At 37.6% G+C, this 22,033-nt stretch overlaps 1 protein-coding gene across 1 annotated transcript in view; it reads left to right on the forward strand.

The window, feature by feature from the left end:
• SLC13A1 (solute carrier family 13 member 1) overlaps window positions 1-21,282 on the forward strand; it is a 148,253-nt gene extending 126,971 nt beyond the window's left edge. Inside the window, exon 16 of the mRNA XM_040472095.1 lies at window positions 20,744-21,282. The gene's annotated coding sequence lies outside the window, so the exon portion shown is untranslated. The remainder of the gene's footprint in view (window positions 1-20,743) is intronic.
• Window positions 21,283-22,033: the final 751 nt, after the last annotated feature.

The raw sequence follows: 22,033 nt of genomic DNA on the forward strand, positions 1-22,033 counted from the left end.
CAGGACTGTATGTGTGATTTAATGTGCTAGATATTTTATACTTTGACTTAAAGCCAGCTTTATAGTTAATGTATTACTGAAGGCTAAAGTTACTTGTATTTACCTCCCCATATTTTTGTAAAGCCAGAATTCTGAAGATTATAAAGAACATAAGGGGTGCCTGGCTGGCTCAGTCAGTAGAGCATGTGACTCTTGATATTGTTAAGTTTGAGCCCCATGTTGGTTGGAGAGATTACTACAAAGTAAAATCTCTAAAATAAAAAAGAACATCAATCATCCCATGAAGACAGAAATCTCACTGGCCACTATTTACATTCCTCTTCTCCATCTATTTTCTTTATCTTCATTTATTCACTTGACGAAAGAATGTAAACAAGGAAAGAAAACTACATACAATTCCCTAAAGCACTATTGAACATTTCTAGTAGATTGCTTTTTAAAGTCTGTCGTTAGCCAAGTACTTCACAAAATATAAAGCATGTTTGCAAGAAAGAGAATTTTTAACTAGCAGTCTTTGCTGTGCCTCCTGGGAAAACCTACATGGAGAGCAGAGGTGATAACTAAACACGCAAGTACTGTTTGTTGTAATATTACTAATCGCATCTTATGCGATCTCCTCTGAATCTATTCTCCAAACATTATGGATATTGAATAGTAATGAAGTGGCTCAATGAATCCAATAACATTCAAGGGAGTTTAAAGTCGACTTTAAATTTAGACTTTTGAGTATCATAACCGAGGCAGACTAGTTTACCCGACTTCAAGACTTATTATATAGATAGAGTAATCAAGACTATGTGGTATTGGTAAAGGCATGGACATATATAGTTAACAAGAATGAAGAACCATAAGTATTCCCATGTAAATATGCCTATTTTGGACAAAGGTACAAAAGCAATTTAATGGAGGAAGGATAGCCTTTACCACAAATGGTGCTGTAGAAATAGACATCCACAGACAAAACCAGAAAACAAAACAAAACTTTGACCTGCGCTTTATATTGTATGAAAATTAGCTTGATTGATAATGAGCTTAAATGCATAAATGTAAAAACATAAAACTCTAAAATGTTTAGAAAGAAAATCTTCATGAATCTAGGGCTTGGCAAAGAGTTCTTAGACTTAACACCAAAAGTATAATCCATAAAAGCAAGAATTAATAAACTGGATATCAAAATTTAAAACTGTTGCTCAGCAAATCCCCCATTAAGAGATTGAAAAAAAAAACACGAAATGAGAGAAAATATTTGCAAACCACAGGGACTAATACCGACAATGTATGAAGAACTCTTAAAACTCAGTAAACAAACAATCCAACTAGACAGTGGGCAAAAGATGGGCACCTGGGTGGCTCAGTCAGTTAAGCGTCCGACTTCAGCTCAGGTCATGATCTCACAGTCTGTGAGTTCGAGCCCCGTGTTGGGCTCTGGGCTGACAGCTCAGAGCCTGGAGCTTGCTTCGGATTAGGTGCCTCCCTCTCTGCCCCTCCCCCACTCATGTTGTGTGTGTGTCTCCTTCTCTAACTCTCAAAAATAAACATTAAAAACTTAAAAAGAAAGTGGGCAAAAGATATGAAGATACACTTCACAGAGGAGCATATATAGATGTTAAATAAATACATGAAAAGATGTCCAAATCATTATCCATCATGTAAATGCAAATTAAAAACACAACGAGATATTACTACACCCATGTCAGGATGGCTAAAATAAAGAACGACAGCACCAAATGCTGTCAAGGATGTGAAGAAACTCAGTCACTCAGTGCTGGTGGCAATACAGGTGGTACCGCCAGTCTGGAAGACAAATTGGCAGCTTCTTAACAAAAAATTGGACATGAAACTTCCATGTCCCAGCAATTGCAATCCTGGACATTTCTCTGCAATCCAGAGAAATGAAAGTGTATGTTCATACAAAAACCTACGTGCAAATGTTTATAGCAGCTTAGTAGGAAAAGTCAAAAACTGGAACAACCTCGATGTCCCTCAAAGTGTGAATGGACAGGCAAACTGAGACACATTCGTGCCCTGGAACATGACTCAGTATGAAAAAAGAACAAACTGCACTGAGTTAGGTCCTTGTGAGGTCTCGGGTCCAGTGAAATTGCTAAAGTGTCTTTGGCCACACAAGTTGGCAAGGCATGCCTTTAGCACTTCTTCAGTGTTGGTGACATTTTGCCTAGTGAGGTGGTAAGCCTTTTGTGAGAGAGTAGCTGTATACATTTATTACTGACATTGTCCTAAGTTGTAAATAATTGTAAATATTTATTACTGACATTGTCCTAAGTTCTCTCACCACAAACAGTAAATTATGGTGAAAAACAAAACAAATGTGGAGACGGAGGTTGGGATGGAAGGTGCTTTTAGAAGTGCAGACATCACTTTTCAGCTACACCTGAACTTTGCTGAACTGAGATGGATGCAATACTCTGCACGTTCAGGAGCAGTATTGAGCCAGTTTTTCTCCTTCCTCTTGTTTTTATTCTTCACAATCCATCTGGTTTTCACTCTTACTGTCTGAATGGCTGATAGAGTACCTTTTTATAAAGCACTCAGAATGTCTGTGTGAATTGAAAGATGCAGCACACACAATTGCGTGTTCTCAAAGAATTTTCACATTGTTCATTTTCAGTAGAGTCTGATTAAGTGCCTCCTAAGAGCCGAAGCAACAATCTGAACTATCAAAGCAATCAGCAGCCTATCTTTTAATTCTTCTCCATAAAATAATGTCAGCTTGTGAATTAGATTTCCTAAAATTTTCTTGTTGACATTTTCTAATCCTTTTTTTTTAATTCCCTTAGAAAAAACATATAACAAATGCTGATTTAATAGTGCCTGCTGTCTCCCATGTATTGTTCTTAATTCCTATCAGCATATGTACAAAATTTTGAGGAAAGGGGCACCTGGGTAGCTCAGTCAGTTGAGTGTCAGACTTCAGCTCAGGTCATGATTTGGCTTAGGTCGTGATCTCATGGTTCGTGGGTTCCAGCCCCGCATCAGACTATCTACTGTCAGCATGGAGCCCACTTCAGATTCTCTGTCCACCTCTCTCTCTGCCTCTTCCCCACTCACACTCTCTCTCCCAAAGATAAATATTTTTAAAAATTTTCTAGGAAGAGTTGGAAAATCAGCTATGTCCACCACTGCTGATTTCAGAGGTTAGAATTAGTTGGGGGCTGATTCGGCCCGTTGTACATAGCATTGTTTAATTTTTTTTTTTATTTTTTAAATGTTTTTATTTATTTTTGAGGCAGAGAGAGAGCATGAGCAGGGGAGGGGCAGAGAGAGAGGGAGATACAGAATCCAAAGCAGGATCCAGGCTCTGAGCTGTCAGCACAGAGCCTGACACGGGACTCGAACTCACGGAGTGTGAGATCATGGCCTGAACTGAAGGCGGATACTTAACCGACAGAGCCACCCAAGCACCCCACATAGCATTGTTTTAAAGCAAGACCTTGTGATGGGTTCTAGGAGTTCTTTGTGAAAATACAACATCGTTATAAATATTTCTGTCACTCTTAGGGAAAAATATCAGAATAAAAAATAGTCTTCTGGAAAAGATCATTTAGTCCACATTTTTACTTTTTTGGATAAATGTGGGTGCCCAAAGAGCTTTGATATGAAAAGCTCATTGATCAGTTGATTTTAAAGGAGGTATGACCACGTTTTTTTGAATGAGTGGAGTATGAAAGCCTGGGATGGGGAGGTAAAAGAATATAGTAGGAACATGTTTGTATACAATATTATCTAAATATTACCAAGATGCCTTTGGATTTAGGTTATTTGCCAGAGTACTATTGTCTAATTTAAGATTAGAAAATTTAAAAATATGAGTTAAGAGCCTGGTTTGGGCTGCGCCTTGGAGCCCCATGTACCGCTGTACACCGACAGCAAGGAACCTGCTTGGGATTCTTGCTCTCTGCCCCTCCCCTGCTCAGGCTCACATGCACTCCCGCACGCATTCTCTCTCTTCCTCTCTCTCTGAAATAAATAAATAAACATTAAAAAAAGAAAAAGAGCCTGGTTTGGGAGTAAGAAATACCAGGGCTCCAATATTACCATTTCCCATGTGCATTACTTTGGCCTGCTTATGTAACTCTTTAACTCCCAGCTTCCCTGACTATAAAATGTAGTAATGGTAGTTAACTATTGAGATTACAACATATAATGCATGTATTTACTTTTTAGGAAGCACTTTAAAATTGTCCTTACTATTTTGTTATTGCTTATAAAATGTGTTTTTACCTATTTGGATCGTTACTTTTATACAAGAGTAGGATTAGGAAATGAACTCCTTTTTTTGAATCCTCTTGATAATTTCTTTTAATCTGTTTATTTTTAAACTTTGCCCTGGGCTTCCTTCCAGAAAGGATTGCAATTAGGTTATAGATATTACAATCAAAGAGAATTTTTTTTAAAAATAAAGAAAGAGTATAGGGAAAATAAAACCAGGAAAATCAGTTGAAGCTAAAGGCACTGCAGTACATTTAAGATATGTTTCATATAGTCAGGTGTCTTTTTACCTTGCTGATAAAGAAGATTCCATCCTTAATGACATTATTCACTATTCATTATTCACTATTAGTGAAACTCCTGAGCTGTTCCTTAGAATGCTCTATAATAAAATCCCATAGTGGGGCACCGAGGTGGCTCAGTTGGTTGAGCATCCGACTTCAGTTCAGGTCATGATCTCACCGTTCTTGAGTTCGAACCCACATAGGACTCGCTGCTGTCAGCCTGTCAGCGCAGAGCCCGCCTTAGATCCTCTGTCCCTCCTCTCTGTCCCTCCCCCACTTGTGCTCTCCCAAAAATATATAACTATTTAAAATATAAAATAAAATCCCACAGAATAGTCACAAGACATCGCTCAGGGAGAGCAAGTCTTGTTATGACCTGGGTGGGAAGTGCGGGTTTGTTGAGGCAGGTGAGGGATGGAGGAGAAATGCCACAATTTTAGTTCAGGTGTTTTGTATCTGACTGACTGGACTCTGAGTATTTTATCTAAAGAATGACCATTACAGTCTTTGAAATATATTCCATGTATATTGATTTTTTATATCTATTTTTAGTTTTTAATTATAAAATGCTTCAAACATACAGAAAAGCACAGAACGTATTAGTAACCACACCAGCGTACCCACTGTCCCATGAACCCACCATGCAAATTTTTAAAATTAATAACAATTTATGATATTTGTCCCATATATTTTTCCAAAAGACAGGAATATTCCAAATAACATCTAAAGGCCCCTAAAACTCATTACTGCCACCAGAGTCACATGATGACTATCCATGACAGTAATGACTATCCATGTTAGCATACATTTTCTCCAGTTGTATGTATGTATAAGTAATTTCTAGTACTGTGTTTAGAATGTTTTTTAAGTTTTATATAAATTTTATCATTCTGTGCGTATATTTTACAGTACATTTTTCTTAATAACTGTATTCATATATGTAGATCTAGTTTATTATTTTAATTTCTGTATAGCATTAGATTTTATTTTAAAGGACAATTTTATCAACTCCCCCAATGACGGGCAAATATTTTTTCCCCAGTAATATTCTTGTACATGGCTCATTGTGCACATGTATGAATTTCTCTAGAGAAGATCAATGCAATTGAAATTGCTTATTTCCAGAGCATGGACAGCTCCAATTTTACCAGGTATTGCCTACATGGCTTTCAGTAGAGGCTGTATTCATTTATACTCCTGACAGCAATGTGTAGGAGTTCTCATTTGCCCACATCCTTTTCCACATTTGTTGTTAGACATTTCAACTCTTGCCATACTCATAGGAATTTTATCTTGATATTGCTGTAACATTTTTCTAATATGTTCTGAAGTTGAACATTTTTCCATACAGTTATTAGCTAGCCCTTGGAATTTCATGTTCTTTGAATTGTATATAAATAGGTTTTCCCTAACCTTCTGCTATTTATTTTTATTGATTTATAGTAATTCTGTACCTTAGATAGCAATCCTCATGCTGTTTGGCAGGCTGTTGTTGTTGTTGTTTTTCATGATGGATTATCTTTGAACCAAGTTGTTAATTTTAGCACAGTAAAACTTATGTGTTGTTTCCTTTAACATTTTGTGGGTTTTGCCTTTTTGCCCTTTATGGATATACTCTGTGCGCTCATATAAAAAAAACACGTCCCTGCCCCCCAATATCATAAAGCTATTTTCTTATGTTTTACAGCAATGCTCATATATAAAATTATTTTATAATTTTTTTCTTTTTTTTTATCTCCGTCCGACTTTATTATCAAAGTTATAATACTTTTATCCTGTGAGTTAAGTATCTTTCCCACTTTTTCTATTCTCTGGGATCATTTATATTAGATATAGATTATCTTTCTTCTAAGACTTGAAAGAAATTGACTACAGGGGCGCCTGGGTGGCGCAGTCGGTTAAGCGTCCGACTTCGGCCAGGTCACGATCTCGCGGTCCGTGAGTTCGAGCCCCGCGTCGGGCTCTGGGCTGATGGCTCAGAGCCTGGAGCCTGTTTCCGATTCTGTGTCTCCCTCTCTCTCTGCCCCTCCCCCGTTCATGCTCTGTCTCTCTCTGTCCCAAAAATAAATAAACGTTGAAAAAAAAATTTAAAAAAAAAAAAAAGAAAGAAATTGACTACATAAATATCTAGAATCTTCCCACAAAATTTTGCTATGAACGTTCTCATATAGCAAAGTAGAAGGAATTTTAGTGAAGGCCCTTCTACCTACTACCTAGATTCCACCATTAACATTTTACTCTGCTTGCTTTATCACATATTTGTCCATCTCTCCATCCCTCTGCCCAACTAGATTGTTGGTTAGTAAGTAGTTTTGATTCTTCTTTGATGTTGTAAATCTAGATTTTTAAAAACTCTGTTACAAATGACTCACCTTAGTTTTCAATATTAGTAGAATAAAATTTTCAACATGAGCCTGTTATTTTGTCTACTATATTTGTAACTGTGCCCTATATCTCCATTATTATTTTTTTTTTACAAATTAAGTGATCATGACCTAGTTCACAAAACATGTCTCAATAAATTACAATAAATCAGTTTTTGACAATGTTTTATAACCACAATGTAATAAAATCAGCTAATAACAAAAAGATAGTTCAAAATGTTTAGAAGGTTTAAAAACATTTCTTTTTTTTTAATATATGAAATTTATTGTCAAATTGGTTTCCATACAACACCCAGTGCTCATCCCAAAAGGTGCCCTCCTCAATACCCATCACCCACCCTCCCCTCCCTCCCACCCCCCATCAACCAAAACATTTCTAATAAATTTCTAATAAATGTGAATTATGTGTTGTGTTTGTTACATATGTTCTATATGTTATTTGTCAGTAACATCTCTCTGCTGTCAGCATTTATTGCTACCAACTGATTTGTGGTTATATCCAATATGAATTTTTTTTTGTACTACATTTGTTCAGATCTCGTTTCATGTGCTTTAGTAAGATTCTAGTTTTATTCTTATAGGTCCCATGCTGATTTTATGTTATTGATGTTATCATCAGAACAAGTACTTTTTCCCTGAGCTACTTTTTTCTGTGGAGTTTCATACAATGTTCAACTGATTCACCATAATTAGTACATTCTTCCCTTCATTAGTTTCAACGTGGCTAAAAGCTGTCATCTCATCTGTTCTTATTGGAGATGGCATGTGTCACTGCTTTTTCTTCCTCAGATTTCTTTTTCTATTCAGATTACTTACCCTTTTCCTGACTCTGAAAAGGGGTTGCTTGAAGAACATTTGCCAGACACAAAGAATGACAATTGTGCATTTGCCATTACTGGTCCTGGTATCACCAGGTTCTCCCTCAGATATTTCCCCCTCATGTTTACCATCAGCCACATGAAGACTTCTGGACCAGAACACCACACTTAGCACCTCCTTCACTCAGCTAGTCACAAGATTCTTATTAGATCCAAAGCAGTCTTGGGACCCAGAATTAAATAAAAATAGTAGCTCACACTTAGTGAGTTTGGACTGTGCTCTAGGCATGGTTTGGGGGGATTTACACGTACCTTCTCACATATTTTGGACGCAGATATTTTATTCCACAGTCATCACAAAAACATTTTTAACCTTCCTACAGTGAGATATATTTGATGCTTGCCTCACCAGTTTGTTAAAGGTGGCAAAATTAGTTTAGTTCAGACTCAATGGCAGCAGGATTAGTGATAAACAAGTTTTCAGCATTTTCCTCTGGCCCTTAGGTTTAAGATTAAGTTAACATTGCCACGACATATTAGATTAGCGTAATTTCAGTCATTATTTGCATAGCCTATGGAAAAATATGCAAAGGCAGCCAAACATAATTTATTATTTGGCCTTTAATACACTTAAAGTCTTGCCGGTGACTGTAGAAGATTATAAATGTTCCTCGTAGGTTTTTTTTATTATTTTTTTTCCTTCTCCCTTCCTGTGGTGCTGTTTACTAAAGCTGTACTGGCTCACTGCTTTCGCATACTGATCTAATGGTTTTTGTTCACATTCAAACAGATAAGGAAAGTACATATACAGTCCCCAGACCCTCCATGCAGGGAGGATCCTGCCTTGTGTCCCTGGATAGACAGCTACTTCCTGACGTTGGTGCCCGCCTGCTTACACTTCCTTTGTTAGCTGTGTGATGTATCTATTTGTAGGTTGCAGAGTCAAGAGATTCAGGGTTTTCATTCCCTTTTGAGTCAGATTCTTTAGGCTTACCCTTAGTCTCCTCTGTTCTGGGCAAAAACTCCTCCTTTCTGATCACCACGGAGGTTAATATTTGCCCTCAGTCGAGCTCTGCCCCACTTCCCCTCCCTCAGAGTGTAGGGAAGAGGACTGGGTGCTTCTGCCAAACTTACTGGGGAAAGAAGTAAAACAAACGAACAAGATAAATATGTAGCCCTTTAATGTGCATTCTCATCTCTTGTTCTTGGAGATTCTGATTTCTGTCACCCATTGGCTCAGTGGGGACAACTAGCTTACCAGTTGGTCTTTGAATGTCTTTCCTTCTCCCTCAGTATGTATCAGGGTTTCTCAACAACAGCACTCTTGACATTGTAGTCCTGGTAAGTCTTTTATGTGAAGAACTGTGCTGTGTCCTGTAGGGTGGCTAGCAGCGTTCCTGACCCCTACCTGCTAGATGCCAGCAGCAGACGTCCTCCACTTGGGACAACCAGAAATATCTCTGGACTATGTCAAATGTCCCCCGGGGGTCAGAATTACCAGTTAAGGCCACTAATATATATCATTTAATTGTAATTATAGATACTATTAATCTAATTTATTACAGAAAACAAAAGTGCTATTGGAACAAAATACCTTTAAAATGTTCATATTTAAAAAAGGAAGTAGAATATTTTTTAAATGGACCCAATTGACAAAAATAGTAAATAATTCAATAGATGGGAAACGACCAAGAGCATTGCATTGTAGCCCACAAGGACGTAACTGCTCGCTGTCAGGCATTTGTATTATAGTGACTGCTCCCCTCATTCTTTCCTTCAGCAATATTGGTATAATTACTTTGCTCTAGGAACTGTGCGGAGGACAGGGGTTACAGAAATGAAAATGAAACAGAACAATCCTTGTCTTTAAACATTGTTTGACAAGTATAGTTTTTCTGAAGATATAATCTTAATAAATTTAAGGAAGGTACAAAGTCTGAAGTCAGTGTTGAATAAAAGTTTAATTCTAAACTTGGTCGTTTTCTCAATTTTTGCCAAACTACTTTTGCCAGTGTCAATAAAAACTAAAATTTCACGAATTTTTGTCGGCGAAAGAAAAACTATCGTAAGTTATCAACAACAATTTAATAAACCTTTTTTTTTTCATTTTCTATTGTTATTGAAGTTAACTAAAACATCGCCGTGATAATTTTAGGGATCTGTTTTCATGACTAGGCAAACATGACTACTTTTTTCTTTCACTCAGCATAATAATTTTATTTTTATTTTTATTTTTTAATATAATTTATTGTCAAATAGGCTTCCATACAACACCCAGTGCTCATCCCAATAAGTGCCCTCCTCAATGCCCATCACCCACCTTCTCCTCTCCCCCCACCCCCATAAACCCTCAGTTTGTTCTCTGTATTTAAAAGTCTCTTATGGTTTGCCTCCCTCCCTCTCTGTTTGTAACTTTTTTTGTCCCCTTCCCCTCCCCCATGGTCTTCTGTTAAGTTTCTCAAGATCCACATATGAGTGAAAACATATGGTATCTGTCTTTCTCTGCCTGACTTATTTCACTTAGCATAATACCCTCCAGTTCTACCCACGTTACTTCAATGGCCAGATTTCATTTTTTCTCATTGCCAAATAGTATTCCGTTGTATATATAAACCACATCTTCTTCATCCATTCATCAGTTGGTGGACATTTGGGCTCTTTCCATAGTTTGGCTATTGTTGAAAGTGCTGCTATAAACATTGGGGTACAAGTGCCCCTATGCATCAGCATTCCTGTATCTCTTGCATAAATTCCTGGCAGTGCTATTGCTGGGTCATAGAGTAGGTCTATTTTTAATTTTTTGAGGAACCTCCACACTGTTTTCCAGAGAGCCTGCACCAGGCAAACATGAATTTAAATTGGCTTGTGTTCATGCATGCTTCTTTAGTTTGTATATTTCCCTTAACAATATATATTAAATATAACATGATAATACACGTATTTCCTCCATTTATAATGAATGTAGAAAATTTCTTTGTGAGAATATACCATGAAGTATTTGCCTTCCCTCCATTGATAGACACTGAGGTCATTTGCAAGGTTTCATTATTAGAAATGATACTGCAGTGAAAAGCCTTCTTCATACCTTCTTCTGCACTTAGGTGAGAATTTCTGAACAGTAGGTACCTTGTGCTATGACGCATCTACACCTTCACTCTGTGTTACCAAGTGATCCTCGAAAGTGCTACACTAACTTCTGCTGCCACTGAAATTATTGATAATTTCCACTTAAACCCTCATTCTTTCCAACAGTTGATATTTGCAATTCTCTTACAATCTTAGCCAATTTGATGAATGGATAATTAGTATTTGATGATTGAAGTTTGCATTTCCCTGACTGATAATGAGAATAAATATTTTACGTTTCTTCTTCTATGAATTTCCTGTTCATATATTTTTCTATTTATCTTTCTATTGAGTTGTCTGGCTTCTATTTATTAATAGAAGAATTTCTATTTTTTTATATTTCTTTTCTTGCTTGTATTTATATTTTCTTGCTTGTAATCCTTCGACACTTGTACTTGTGTTTATCTTGTCCTGGTGAATGACCATATTTTGCTTTTGTCTGCTTTGTTTTTTGAATTGAGTTAAAGTTTTTAGATTTAAGTCCTCGTTGAATTAGCTTTTAATCCTCATTAATTTTTATCAAATTAATGTTTCCTTTGTGTTATATTCTGTATGTATCTTTTATTTTAAAAAAGCTTTCTCTACTCCACTTATGAAGTTATTCCCTATAAATTCTTTTAAAATATTTGTTTTGCTTTTCACCTTCGTTTTTAAATGAATTTAATTTGTTTTTGTAAATACTGAGAATAAGCATCTATTTTTAAGTTTTCAGTATGAATACATCTATTGCCCCAGTAATAGGGCAACTGTCTCAATAACTTGAGAAGTCTAATATTTTCCCCATCGATTTTTTACATGCCAAACTCCCATTACAAGAATAATCCCTGTTTGGGGGCTCTATTCTCTTTCATTGACCCATTGGTTCCAGTTTTTTTTTAAATAAAGTTTTAATAAGGTTTTTAAATAAATTTTATTTTTATAATAATTTTAGATTTATAGAAAATTGCAAAGACAGTGTAACATTTATGTTTTGCACCCAATTTCCCCTATTATTAGAACCTTAATTCGTACAGTATATTATGATTAGCGAGCCAATATTGGTTCATTATTATTAATTAAAGTGCATTATTTAATCCTATTTCCTTAGTTTTACCTGACATCCTTTTTCTGTTCCAGGATAAGCCCGCATTAAGTTGTCATATCTCCTTAGGCTCTCCTAACAGTTTCTCAGACTTTCTTTGTTTTGATGATCTTGACAGTTTTGAGAGGTACTGGTCAGGTAGTTTGTAGAATGTCACTCTATTGGGATTTGTCTAATGTTTTTTTTTCTCATTATTAGACTGGGCCTCTAGGTTTTTTGATCTGCTTGGGTGCCTGCCCTGCTCTCCCCAGAAAGCTTCATTATGTGAGTAATACAACTTTCCGTTCCCTATCGGTGCTAGTGTGGCATATCAGCCTGACATGGAGACTGAATCTGAGGAGGAGGGGAGACAGTCAGGCCTGCCTCAGTAGGGTGGCTATAAGAGTTTCATTGTTCATTAAAATAGATTAGGACTTCTTTGAATTGAGACCCTATACTATGTTCTTAGTGAACATTTACAGACAACTAAATATTCTTGTAAATTTCTTGTAAATTTGGCTTTTAATTTCTCCTGATATCTCAGGATATCAATTATGAACCTGTGGTGATAGATTTTATGTCACATCTGTCTGACTTTCCCCTGTGGCTCAACACGATACTCTCCCTGACATCATAGTCATTCCCTTATATTTAAAAAAAAATTAAGCTTTAAAGCTTTGCTTCTAATATTTGCTATGAATTTATGTTGGGCTGCGGTAAGGAAAAGACATAATTGATATAAATTTATAAAAGGTATAAAATTTTTTTCTATATAAATGACCAATTCTTCCAGTACTGTTTGTTAAATGCCCTTATCTTTCCTCACTAGTTTGAAAGACTCTGTCATATAAAAGTATTTCCATCTATGTTTGTGCAATATCACCACGGACTCCAAGTAGGGGAGCCTCTAGCTGAGGACCCATGCTTCAGAATGTCTGCAATGGTCCCTCTCCAGCCACATCCCTTCCTATGATGAGAGCAGGCAGCAAGGCAAGAGACATACCCACCCAGAGCCCTGTCCCAGTTTTCAACCTACCTAGTGTTGGATACCCTGGATCCCGGAATTTCACGTCCAAACAACCCTGAACCCTCTTGCAGGTATAGGGCCTGCACAATTTGCTTTCCTTAAGAGGAGACCATACCACCAATAAGCAGGAGGGCTGACCAAGTGGAGGCTGTGTTGGTGGATCCATGGGAAGGGCTTGGATGTTCAGGCTAGTGTCCACACTAGGCGTGCATGAAACCTTTAGGAATGGGAAGAGAATAGGGTCAGGCCAAGACTCAGAAGCAGGAGTCAGAGGCCTATGCGTCCTGTACCACCACATTCTGAGACAGAACTCAAACAATCCGAGAATTATAAATTCAGATCTTGCCTTCCAAATATATATACATATGAATGTGTATGTGTCAAATTAAAAAGATAAAACATATTTCACTTATTTCTTTGCTAGCTTACTTAAATGGTATATGGGTTTCCATTTGCACTCTTGCCCTAGCTCCTACAAATGGTAAGGGGTGTCTTGTGTTCGTGTTTGTTTCTAGGTTCTTTATCATGTTCCATTGGGCTATTTGTCTGTTTCTGTTTCAGTAGCACCCTGCCTTAATTAATGTAATAATTAATCAAAAGGGAAAGTCCCCTACCAATTTTGTTCTAAATTATTTTAGTTATTTTTGTCCTTTTTCCTCCAATGTAAATCTGGGAGGGGAGGATCAGCTTATCAAGTTCAAAAAAAAAAATCCCCTTTAAACTATCATTTTTACTGGTTCATTCTCTTTTTAATTTAAAAGCTCCCTTTTAGGCTAATGTATGAATCTTCTCATATTTTAACTGCCTGCCATTGGTTCTGTCTTAGCCTCTAAATCAGTGGTTCTAGACCAGAGGGACTTTGGCCCCCCAGGGGACACTTGACGATGTCTGGAGACGTTTCTGGTTGTCACAAATGAAGTGATGGGTGCCACTGGCATCTAGTGGGTAGAGACCAGGATGCTGCTAAACATCCTGAAGTGCATACAACAGCCCTCACAGCAAACCGTGTGACCCAAAATGTCAAAGGTGCTGGGGCTGAGAACCCCGTTCCAGACGACACAGGAGCATGCAGAACCATTATGACACATATATACACATAAGCGCATGTTACAAGCGTGTGGACCCGTTTGCACGTCTGTGAGTATATTGTCATCGGTACTGAGCTAACTGCTTTCTTACCCCCTGCCCTGCATCTGAGAGTCTCAAAGCAATTTACCGACATTATCCTGTTAGTCCTCATCCAGAGCTCTCGAAATAGGTGACAGCATGATTACCCTTGTTTTATTAATGCAGAGACACAGATTAAGTGCTTTCCCAGTGTTCTTTACAAAAGTAAAACTATTGAAAACCATATTCCATGAAGCCCTCTGTTTCAGCCATTATGTGATAGATGATAGTTTCTTCTTTTCTTCTGCTTTAAGAAGTTGGATGATTTTTCTTCAGACAACAGTACCCTTCCTACTTTTCAACACACAATTCAATTCTAAGTACCTAGTTCTTAACATAGAAAGGAGTCTAATTTTAATACACACTTAAAAATTTTATTTAAGTAGGTAGAAATATTTTCATACTTGAAGGAAAAAATCTAGGGAAAACCTTTATAAAAGTTTGGAATGGTTTAGTGATTAAGAATCTGAAAAGAACTAATGCTGTAAAGGAATTTACTGAACTTTATTTAATTTAATCAGGATAGCAGTGTCATTAGGTTTTAGACTTCATTTGTAAGCTTAATATTTAACAGCAAACTGATCTTCGGTAATTCTGAAGGGATTATTACTGATCATATTGATTCTTAAGGAATCATAAATCTGGACATGGATATAAAAGAATATTTCATGCTGAGGGCACTGGTCATAAGGGCAAATACATCTTCCTTGCTCTCATAGCCAGTGGAATTATACTTGAGTATGTGTGATGATTAATTTTATATGTCAACTTGGCCAGGCCATGGTGTCCGGATATGCGATCAAACATTGTTCTGGATAGTTCTTTGATAATCATTGTTTTGGATGATAGTAGCATTTAAAATAGTAACATACAATAAAGCCCGTCACTCTCCTTAGTGTGGATGGGCCTCTTCCAATCAGGTGAATTCCTGAAAACAATAGACTGACCTCCTCCTAGCAAGAGGGAATTCTGCAGCAAGTGGCCCGTGCACTTGAAGTACAGCATTGGTTCTTTCTGGATCTCCAGTCTGCCAGCCCACCCTGCAGATTTTGAATTTGCCAGCCTCAATAATCAAATGAGTCAATTTCTTAAAGTAGATATCTTTCCATAGATGTACACACACCCTATTGGTTCTGTTTCTCTAGAGAACTCCGAGCAATAAAATATGTAAAGAACTTCTTTATCATGTATCAACAATATGGATTGATACACATAGACTTTGAACTAAAAAGAATTATACAGGGGCGCCTGGGTGGCGCAGTCGGTTAAGCGTCCGACTTCAGCCAGGTCACGATCTCGCGGTCCGTGAGTTCGAGCCCCGCGTCGGGCTCTGGGCTGATGGCTCAGAGCCTGGAGCCTGTTTCCGATTCTGTGTCTCCCTCTCTCTCTGCCCCTCCCACGTTCATGCTCTGCCTCTCTCTGTCCCAAAAATAAACGTTGAAAAAAAAATTAAAAAAAAAAAAAAAAAAGAATTATACATAGTGTCTAGTAGCCAGCTGTGTTTTCTTTTATTTAGACAATTGGTTTACACACTTTTTCATCTTCTCCACTCTCAAATCCCATCAATGTGCTGTGATTATCACAAACACACTAAGATAAATTCTGCGTATCCTGTTCTCCTGTCCTTCTCGAACATATGGGAAACTAAACTTCCTAGGAGTTAGGTAGCCAGGCCAGTGGGACTAGTCTTGGCTAAAGAAATGTGAATGGAAATGACTCGTGTTACTTCCAGGTTGAGGCAGTAAATCTTCCTGTGCAATTCTCCAGTCTCCCTCTTTCCCCGCTTCAGCAAACCCTGAAACCTGATGTTGAAATGTCAATGCCTCCCTTAACCAGAATCCTTGAGTGACCATCTGTGGAGCAAAGCCTGCCTCTGCCCAGCTTTGATACAGAAACAAGTCTTTATTGTCTTTAACTATTGGAATTCATGGCTAATGTTTTACCACAGGATAAACCTGGTTTATCCTGACCAATATATATGGCAACGCTTCCTTGCTGGCACTACATAAATGCTGGAAGAAAAGGGGACTGCAACTATACTCTTATGAAATATGGTCGTATTATCTAGAAGAAGAAGGTGAATCCAGAATTAATACAATATAATCTAAAATTAATTAATAACATTCTAAAATTAACACTATCATGTTATCTGATACTTTGGCTAAATTCAAATGTATTTAAATCAGTTTATGGATATAGATAAAATCTTCTGTCTCACACTTTTCTGGCATTGTCCAAATCATTTCAATTTCCTGTACAACTGTTTCCTTACTACATTGTTATAAAAATTAGGAAGAGAACTAGTTTTTTTAACCTTGTGAGCTTCTTATGAGAAATGCTTTTAAGAAATAAGAGCACAAGTTTTATTTGGAGCTAATATTCCAGGGCACATACAAATCAAAGAATAGTGATTACATGATTTTAGCCCCATTAATATAAGGAGATATAAGTTGACATTATGTACCTGACTCAGTTCTTTCTTCCACTTCCTCTCCTTCTAGATATGATGAAACAAAATTATCACAAGGTTTTTCTGGTTCCCGAGCTAGCCTTCCCACCCCCATGGAAGGAAAAGGTGGAACCATCCCACCGTGGAAGGAAAAAAAGAAGAAAAATACTTAAATCTCAAATTTACCTTAGCAGCAACAGGCACGGGGCCTTAGTCTTTTGCCCTGCCAGAGCAAAGTGCTTTTCAAATCTAAAAGTAATGAGGAGAGTCCTGAATTTGTCTTACTTTCTGGGTATAAACCCTGTATCTAAAAGTTACTCTCTTGTGATGCTGAATTAGTCATTTACTCTCCCTTATCCTCAATTTCCTCAATTCAAAAAAATAAATTTATAAATATGTAACTCCTGTAGTTCTTCCCCAGGTGGCCCCTTGGTGATGCTTAATAATCACTCAAAATTATCTGACGCTTAGTAATTACTGAAAATTAATTATTAAATAAATACAATCATGGATGGGTGGCTGGTAACTATGAAATTTGTAGATCAAAATAATGTTTGTGAAAATATTTTCTCTTTTTAAAAAAATTTTCTTAATGTTTATTATTTTTGAGAGAGAGACAGAGACAGAGCAAGCAGGAAAGGGGCAGAGAGAGAGGGAGACACAGAATCAGAAGCAGGCTCCAGTCTCCGGGCTGTCAGCACAGAGCCCGATGTGGGGCTCGAGCTCACAGACCACGAGATCATGACCTGAGCTGTAATGGGCCGCCCAACCGACTGAGCCACCCAGGCGCCCCAAAAATATTTTCTAAATGATTAAGAGCTATAAAGATATAAGGTATTATCAATAGAAAAGTGTTTTGAAAATATTATCTCTAATATTTATTAGATATGAGTCTAAAACTTTCTGGCTTAACAACATAGAATTCTTTTAGATTCTGTATGCACTTAGTAGACGCCTCAGAAGTTGGGGAGTTCCTTTCATAGCAACCTGAGCAAAAGGGGACTTCAGTACTCCACCCCCCCCACCTGTCCCTGGAAATGCATGTTCACAGCATACTTGAACTTCATAATGCAGTTGGAGTTTCTGCACCAGGAAGGTTGGCCCCTCTAAAAGCAATGCCTCAGAAATAGTTTGAGAGGGACCACAGAAGGGATGCCTTTATACCTCGCCCTCTATACTCACCTCTCATAGAAGATGAGGAAAATATTCATAGGACCACCTGGGGAAGCACTTTCTCCAAAACAATGAATATATGTGAAAGACTTTTGACCTTGAAGTGGTGCAGGAATTAGGTTTACCCTTCGGTGTAGTTTAGGGTCTTGAAATCCTAGGAACCTACAAAGGTGAAGTAACTCTTCAGACCAGATCTTCAAAGAAAGCCTCTGACTGAACTTCAGCGGAAGTAACTTCAAACAGGTGCAGACTCTGACATCTCTGAGTTCTTCCAAAGATCAGCCCATGTCTGGTTCTGATTTGCTGTTGATTTAGAGAAACTCTTTATTTTCTTTGGGCATCAAAGTTTGTTTTTGTCATAAACAAAAGCCTCTCCTATCTCACTGCCTCCAGACCCAGCTCATAGCAGAACTCTCAGAGTATTTAATCAACAATAACGACTGACTTTAACTCAAGAAATTTACTTAGAACTTTCGAGCATTAGGCTATTTGCTAGTTATCTGTGAAATTCATCTTTGACTTATAAATAAAGCAATTAAACTTGCTATCTTTTTTTAATGCTTATTACATTTTAAGAGAGAGAGATACAGAAAAGAGTAGGACAGCCTAATTAGGTAATGGCTGATGATGACAATTGCACCTTTATTTTTCTTTGTATGATTCTAAACTTCACTCCTCTCTCCACACCAGTGCCATTAGCACCACCGCAGCCAAACTCCTTTTCTACTGGTTTAATCATATTCTACTGGGGCTGCTTTGTGAGACAAACAGTAATAAGAAGTCTCAAGAAAAGGGAAGTTTAAATAGTGATATATTTAACAGTTTCACAACTCCTTAGCTTTTGAAGAATTTCAAGGACCTTGGTTCATAATGGACAGGCACCAGATACCTACCTACAAATGATGTTTTCCAAAAATAACACTCCTTACGATCACTACCTTATGTCGCAGACTAGGAGTCTGGAGTTCTCTCTTGTCCAGCAAGAGGACAGATGCAGAATTGAATATGAGAGAGGCTAATGTCTGGGAGGAGACAAGAGCCCTGAACAGGGGTATTTTATTGAGATATCAAGATCTTACACATGTGGTGAACGTGCAGAAGAAAACAGATAGTAATCGTTAACTTGTGTGTGTAAGAAGCAAAGGGCCTGGGGGGCAAGTGGAATTTGAAGTTGTGATCAAAGTATATTGGTGCCAGATGGAAAGTAGTTTCCTGCAGATGATATAACAAGTTACTCGTGATCCCGTTATAATATCTCGCTAACTCATCTTGGGCAGTTTCTCCCTGTGGTGGCAGCTTTCCACCCTAAGCTTTTTTTTTTTTTTTTTTTTTAACATATTTGGGTAAGTATAAGGAATTCTTGAACCTATTTCCCACACCCTTAAGTCTGAAACAATTAACATGAGGGCAGAAAGCTCCCCCTGGTTTGTGGCTTTCTTTGCTATGGTCCCTGATATTGGCTCTCAGGTACCTCGATAAGCCTAGACTGATTTCTTATAAGTATACAAGAATGAGGGTGTGCCAACATAGCTTACTCACTTGCTTTTTCTCTCTCTTTTTCTCTCCAACAGCCTGTAGGATATAGGGGATATAAATACTCTTCCCTATTCCAGCCAATAACATTCCTGAAAGAATGAATTATTAACACCAGAGATTGTCAAACTATTTGTGATAAAATAGTTATACATATTATGAAATGTAGTTCTGTTCTATTATTTTCATCAAGACCGAGTAGACAAAGTGGTAGAGACCCATCACTACATGCAAACAAATTATTTTCTCATCAAGGCCTATCCCCATCCTCCACCTTCTGGTCACACTAATTATATGAGACAGCTTGTAGGGATAGTAGAGGCTCTCATGCCTACCACAGAATTCACATTTGGGTGTCAAAGCAAAAATTCCACCAAAGTCAAACAAGTAAGGAAGATTTTGTGCTGAGCTGTTGCAACAGGGAGCCAGGCCAGAACTGAGTTTGAATTCATCTCTGTTGAAATAAAAGGCAGGAGAGTTTTGAAGCACTGGGGTGAGCTTTTGAAAGAGTATTGGAGGACATTAGGAGGAAAGGTTGGTTAATGAAATGTGTGGAGCCACTGAGTTATTCCTGAGTCTGCAAATGTTTTTCTGTGATTAGGCCATCTGTGTTCACCCATAGAACTTACAAGTTAGCCTCCTGTTCTCCCACAGAAAGTATGGCCCTATTTCCCTGATGATTACATTTCAAAGAAACAACTCCCAGACCCTGGAGAAAGACATTCCTGGGTTTAAAACTGGCGAGAGGTTTCTAAAAGGTTTATGTCTCAAAGGAGCAGAGAAAGAATTTACATGTTTTCTAAAGCAAATGCTCTGAGAAAAGGGAGGTCAGGATCCTAGAGTCAGGAAGAAGTCTGTCTAAGGTCAGGAAGCTGAGAGGAATGTTCAGGTTGTCTTGGTCATGGGCCCATTTTAATTACTGCTGAACTAGAGTGTCTCCACAGTATGACCTTCTACAAAATAAAATTTGGTAGAAAATGAACTTATTTTAACTATATACAAGAAGGTTTAGTCACAGAATGGCCTCCCTGGGAGGCCTCCTCTAAGGCAGATCTCCACAGAAGTACACATTAAAAAATATAAGATGTCAATTTGTTTTCCAGTATATTCCTACTGACTATTGTGATCAAAACACAAAACTGATTTTCACATGAAATCAAGTCACCATATGGCTCAAGTGACCTGAAGAACCATAGGTCTTGTGAATCATGTCTTGCTTTTTGCTTAGACATGAAGGTGAAATCCTTCTTCTTTAATGGTATGCACTTTTCTTTTTAATGATATGCACTGATAGAGCTGCTGATTTGTTCCCCACTTCCATATATCACAGAATGAGCTTTGTTACCAAAAATCAAGGACTTTGGTTTTCATTCCCGACTCAAACGCTCCCCGACTCCCACCTCTAGTCCTTTTTGGTTTTTTGTTTGTTTGTTTGGAAGTTGAGAAGCTTTTTTAACACCTTGCTCTTAGAATATAATTTATGTTTCTTTAGGTATCCAGAAGCCAGAAGGCATCATATAAATAAAATTAACTTCATTTTGAACCAGGCTCTAAACTGGTTAATGGAAACCAAGATGAATTGTTTCTGAATGGAAATCAACACTCATCCCTAGAGTTGGAGCACCTATCCCAACAAACAAAAGAACTGTTACGTGAAGAATAATTTTCTGTTTATAAATCTCTGTGTATTTCTAATCATGCTTATTGTCATATGAACAAAGTGTAAGTTAGAAGCTCACTTCCCAATAGTTGGATCTTCATTTAATGTTCATCCACAGTCGCTGCTGGAATTAATTACTCACACCTGCGCACGTTGTTCCCCTCATACTTTTGCTTCTACCAGCAGCCATCAGAAATTACCCAGCCTCTGGGCTACTTCTCTAAGTCGCTTAGAGCCACCCACTCACAGATTGTTTTTTTTCTAAGGATGTGGTTTCTTAGTATTCCTCTGGGTTTTCTTTGTTTGTTTTCCTAGCTTTGTTGAGATAGAGTTGACGTATGGTATAAAAGGTGTACAATGTGATGATTTGATATATGTATATATTGTGAAATGATTACCACAATAAGATTAGTTAACACCTCCATCCCCTTACACGGTTATGTGTGTGTGTGTGTGTGTGTGTGTGTGTGTGTGTGTGTGTGAGAGAGAGAGAGAGAGAGAGAGAACACTTAAGATCTCCTCTCTTAGCAACTTTCAAGTATACAATACAGTATAGTTAACTATAGTCATCATGCTGCGCCTTGGGTCACCAGAACTTATTTATTTTATAAGTGAAAGTTTGTTCCCTTTGACCAACATCTTCCCATTTCCCCCCACACCCCAAGTATTTTCTTACAAGGAAATTCTATTTATTTAGTGCATGTTGGGCTATTCAGTTGAGTTAAATGGACACAGATCACAACTTGTTTAAAATTCTGATTGGCTATGTTCACCCTTAAGTCTTAACATTTCTATAATAATTAGACTAATGACCATCTAATCAGAAGAAAATACTTCAGTGTCACCACTGCAGGGCATATGTTTGGGGCTGCTTTGATTAGCATCAAATCATTTGCAGTCTTAAGTGATCAAAAACTTAAATGAGCGAGACCAGTGAAGGTTTTAGATACAGTGCAAAGTCATGAAATGGAGTCACTTTAACAGGATTAGATATGGTTATCAAGTCCTTGAAATAATGTGATACATACTTCATGGGAAAAAATGGCTTATTCAACGTTAATAACAAAGTTAATTGGAAGGAAGGAAGGAAGGAAGGAAGGAAGGAAGGAAGGAAGGAAGGAA

This window comes from Herpailurus yagouaroundi, unplaced genomic scaffold, assembly GCF_014898765.1.
Source record: "Herpailurus yagouaroundi ecotype Mexico unplaced genomic scaffold, PumYag 100, whole genome shotgun sequence".
In the NCBI taxonomy this organism is placed as follows: domain Eukaryota; kingdom Metazoa; phylum Chordata; class Mammalia; order Carnivora; family Felidae; genus Herpailurus; species Herpailurus yagouaroundi.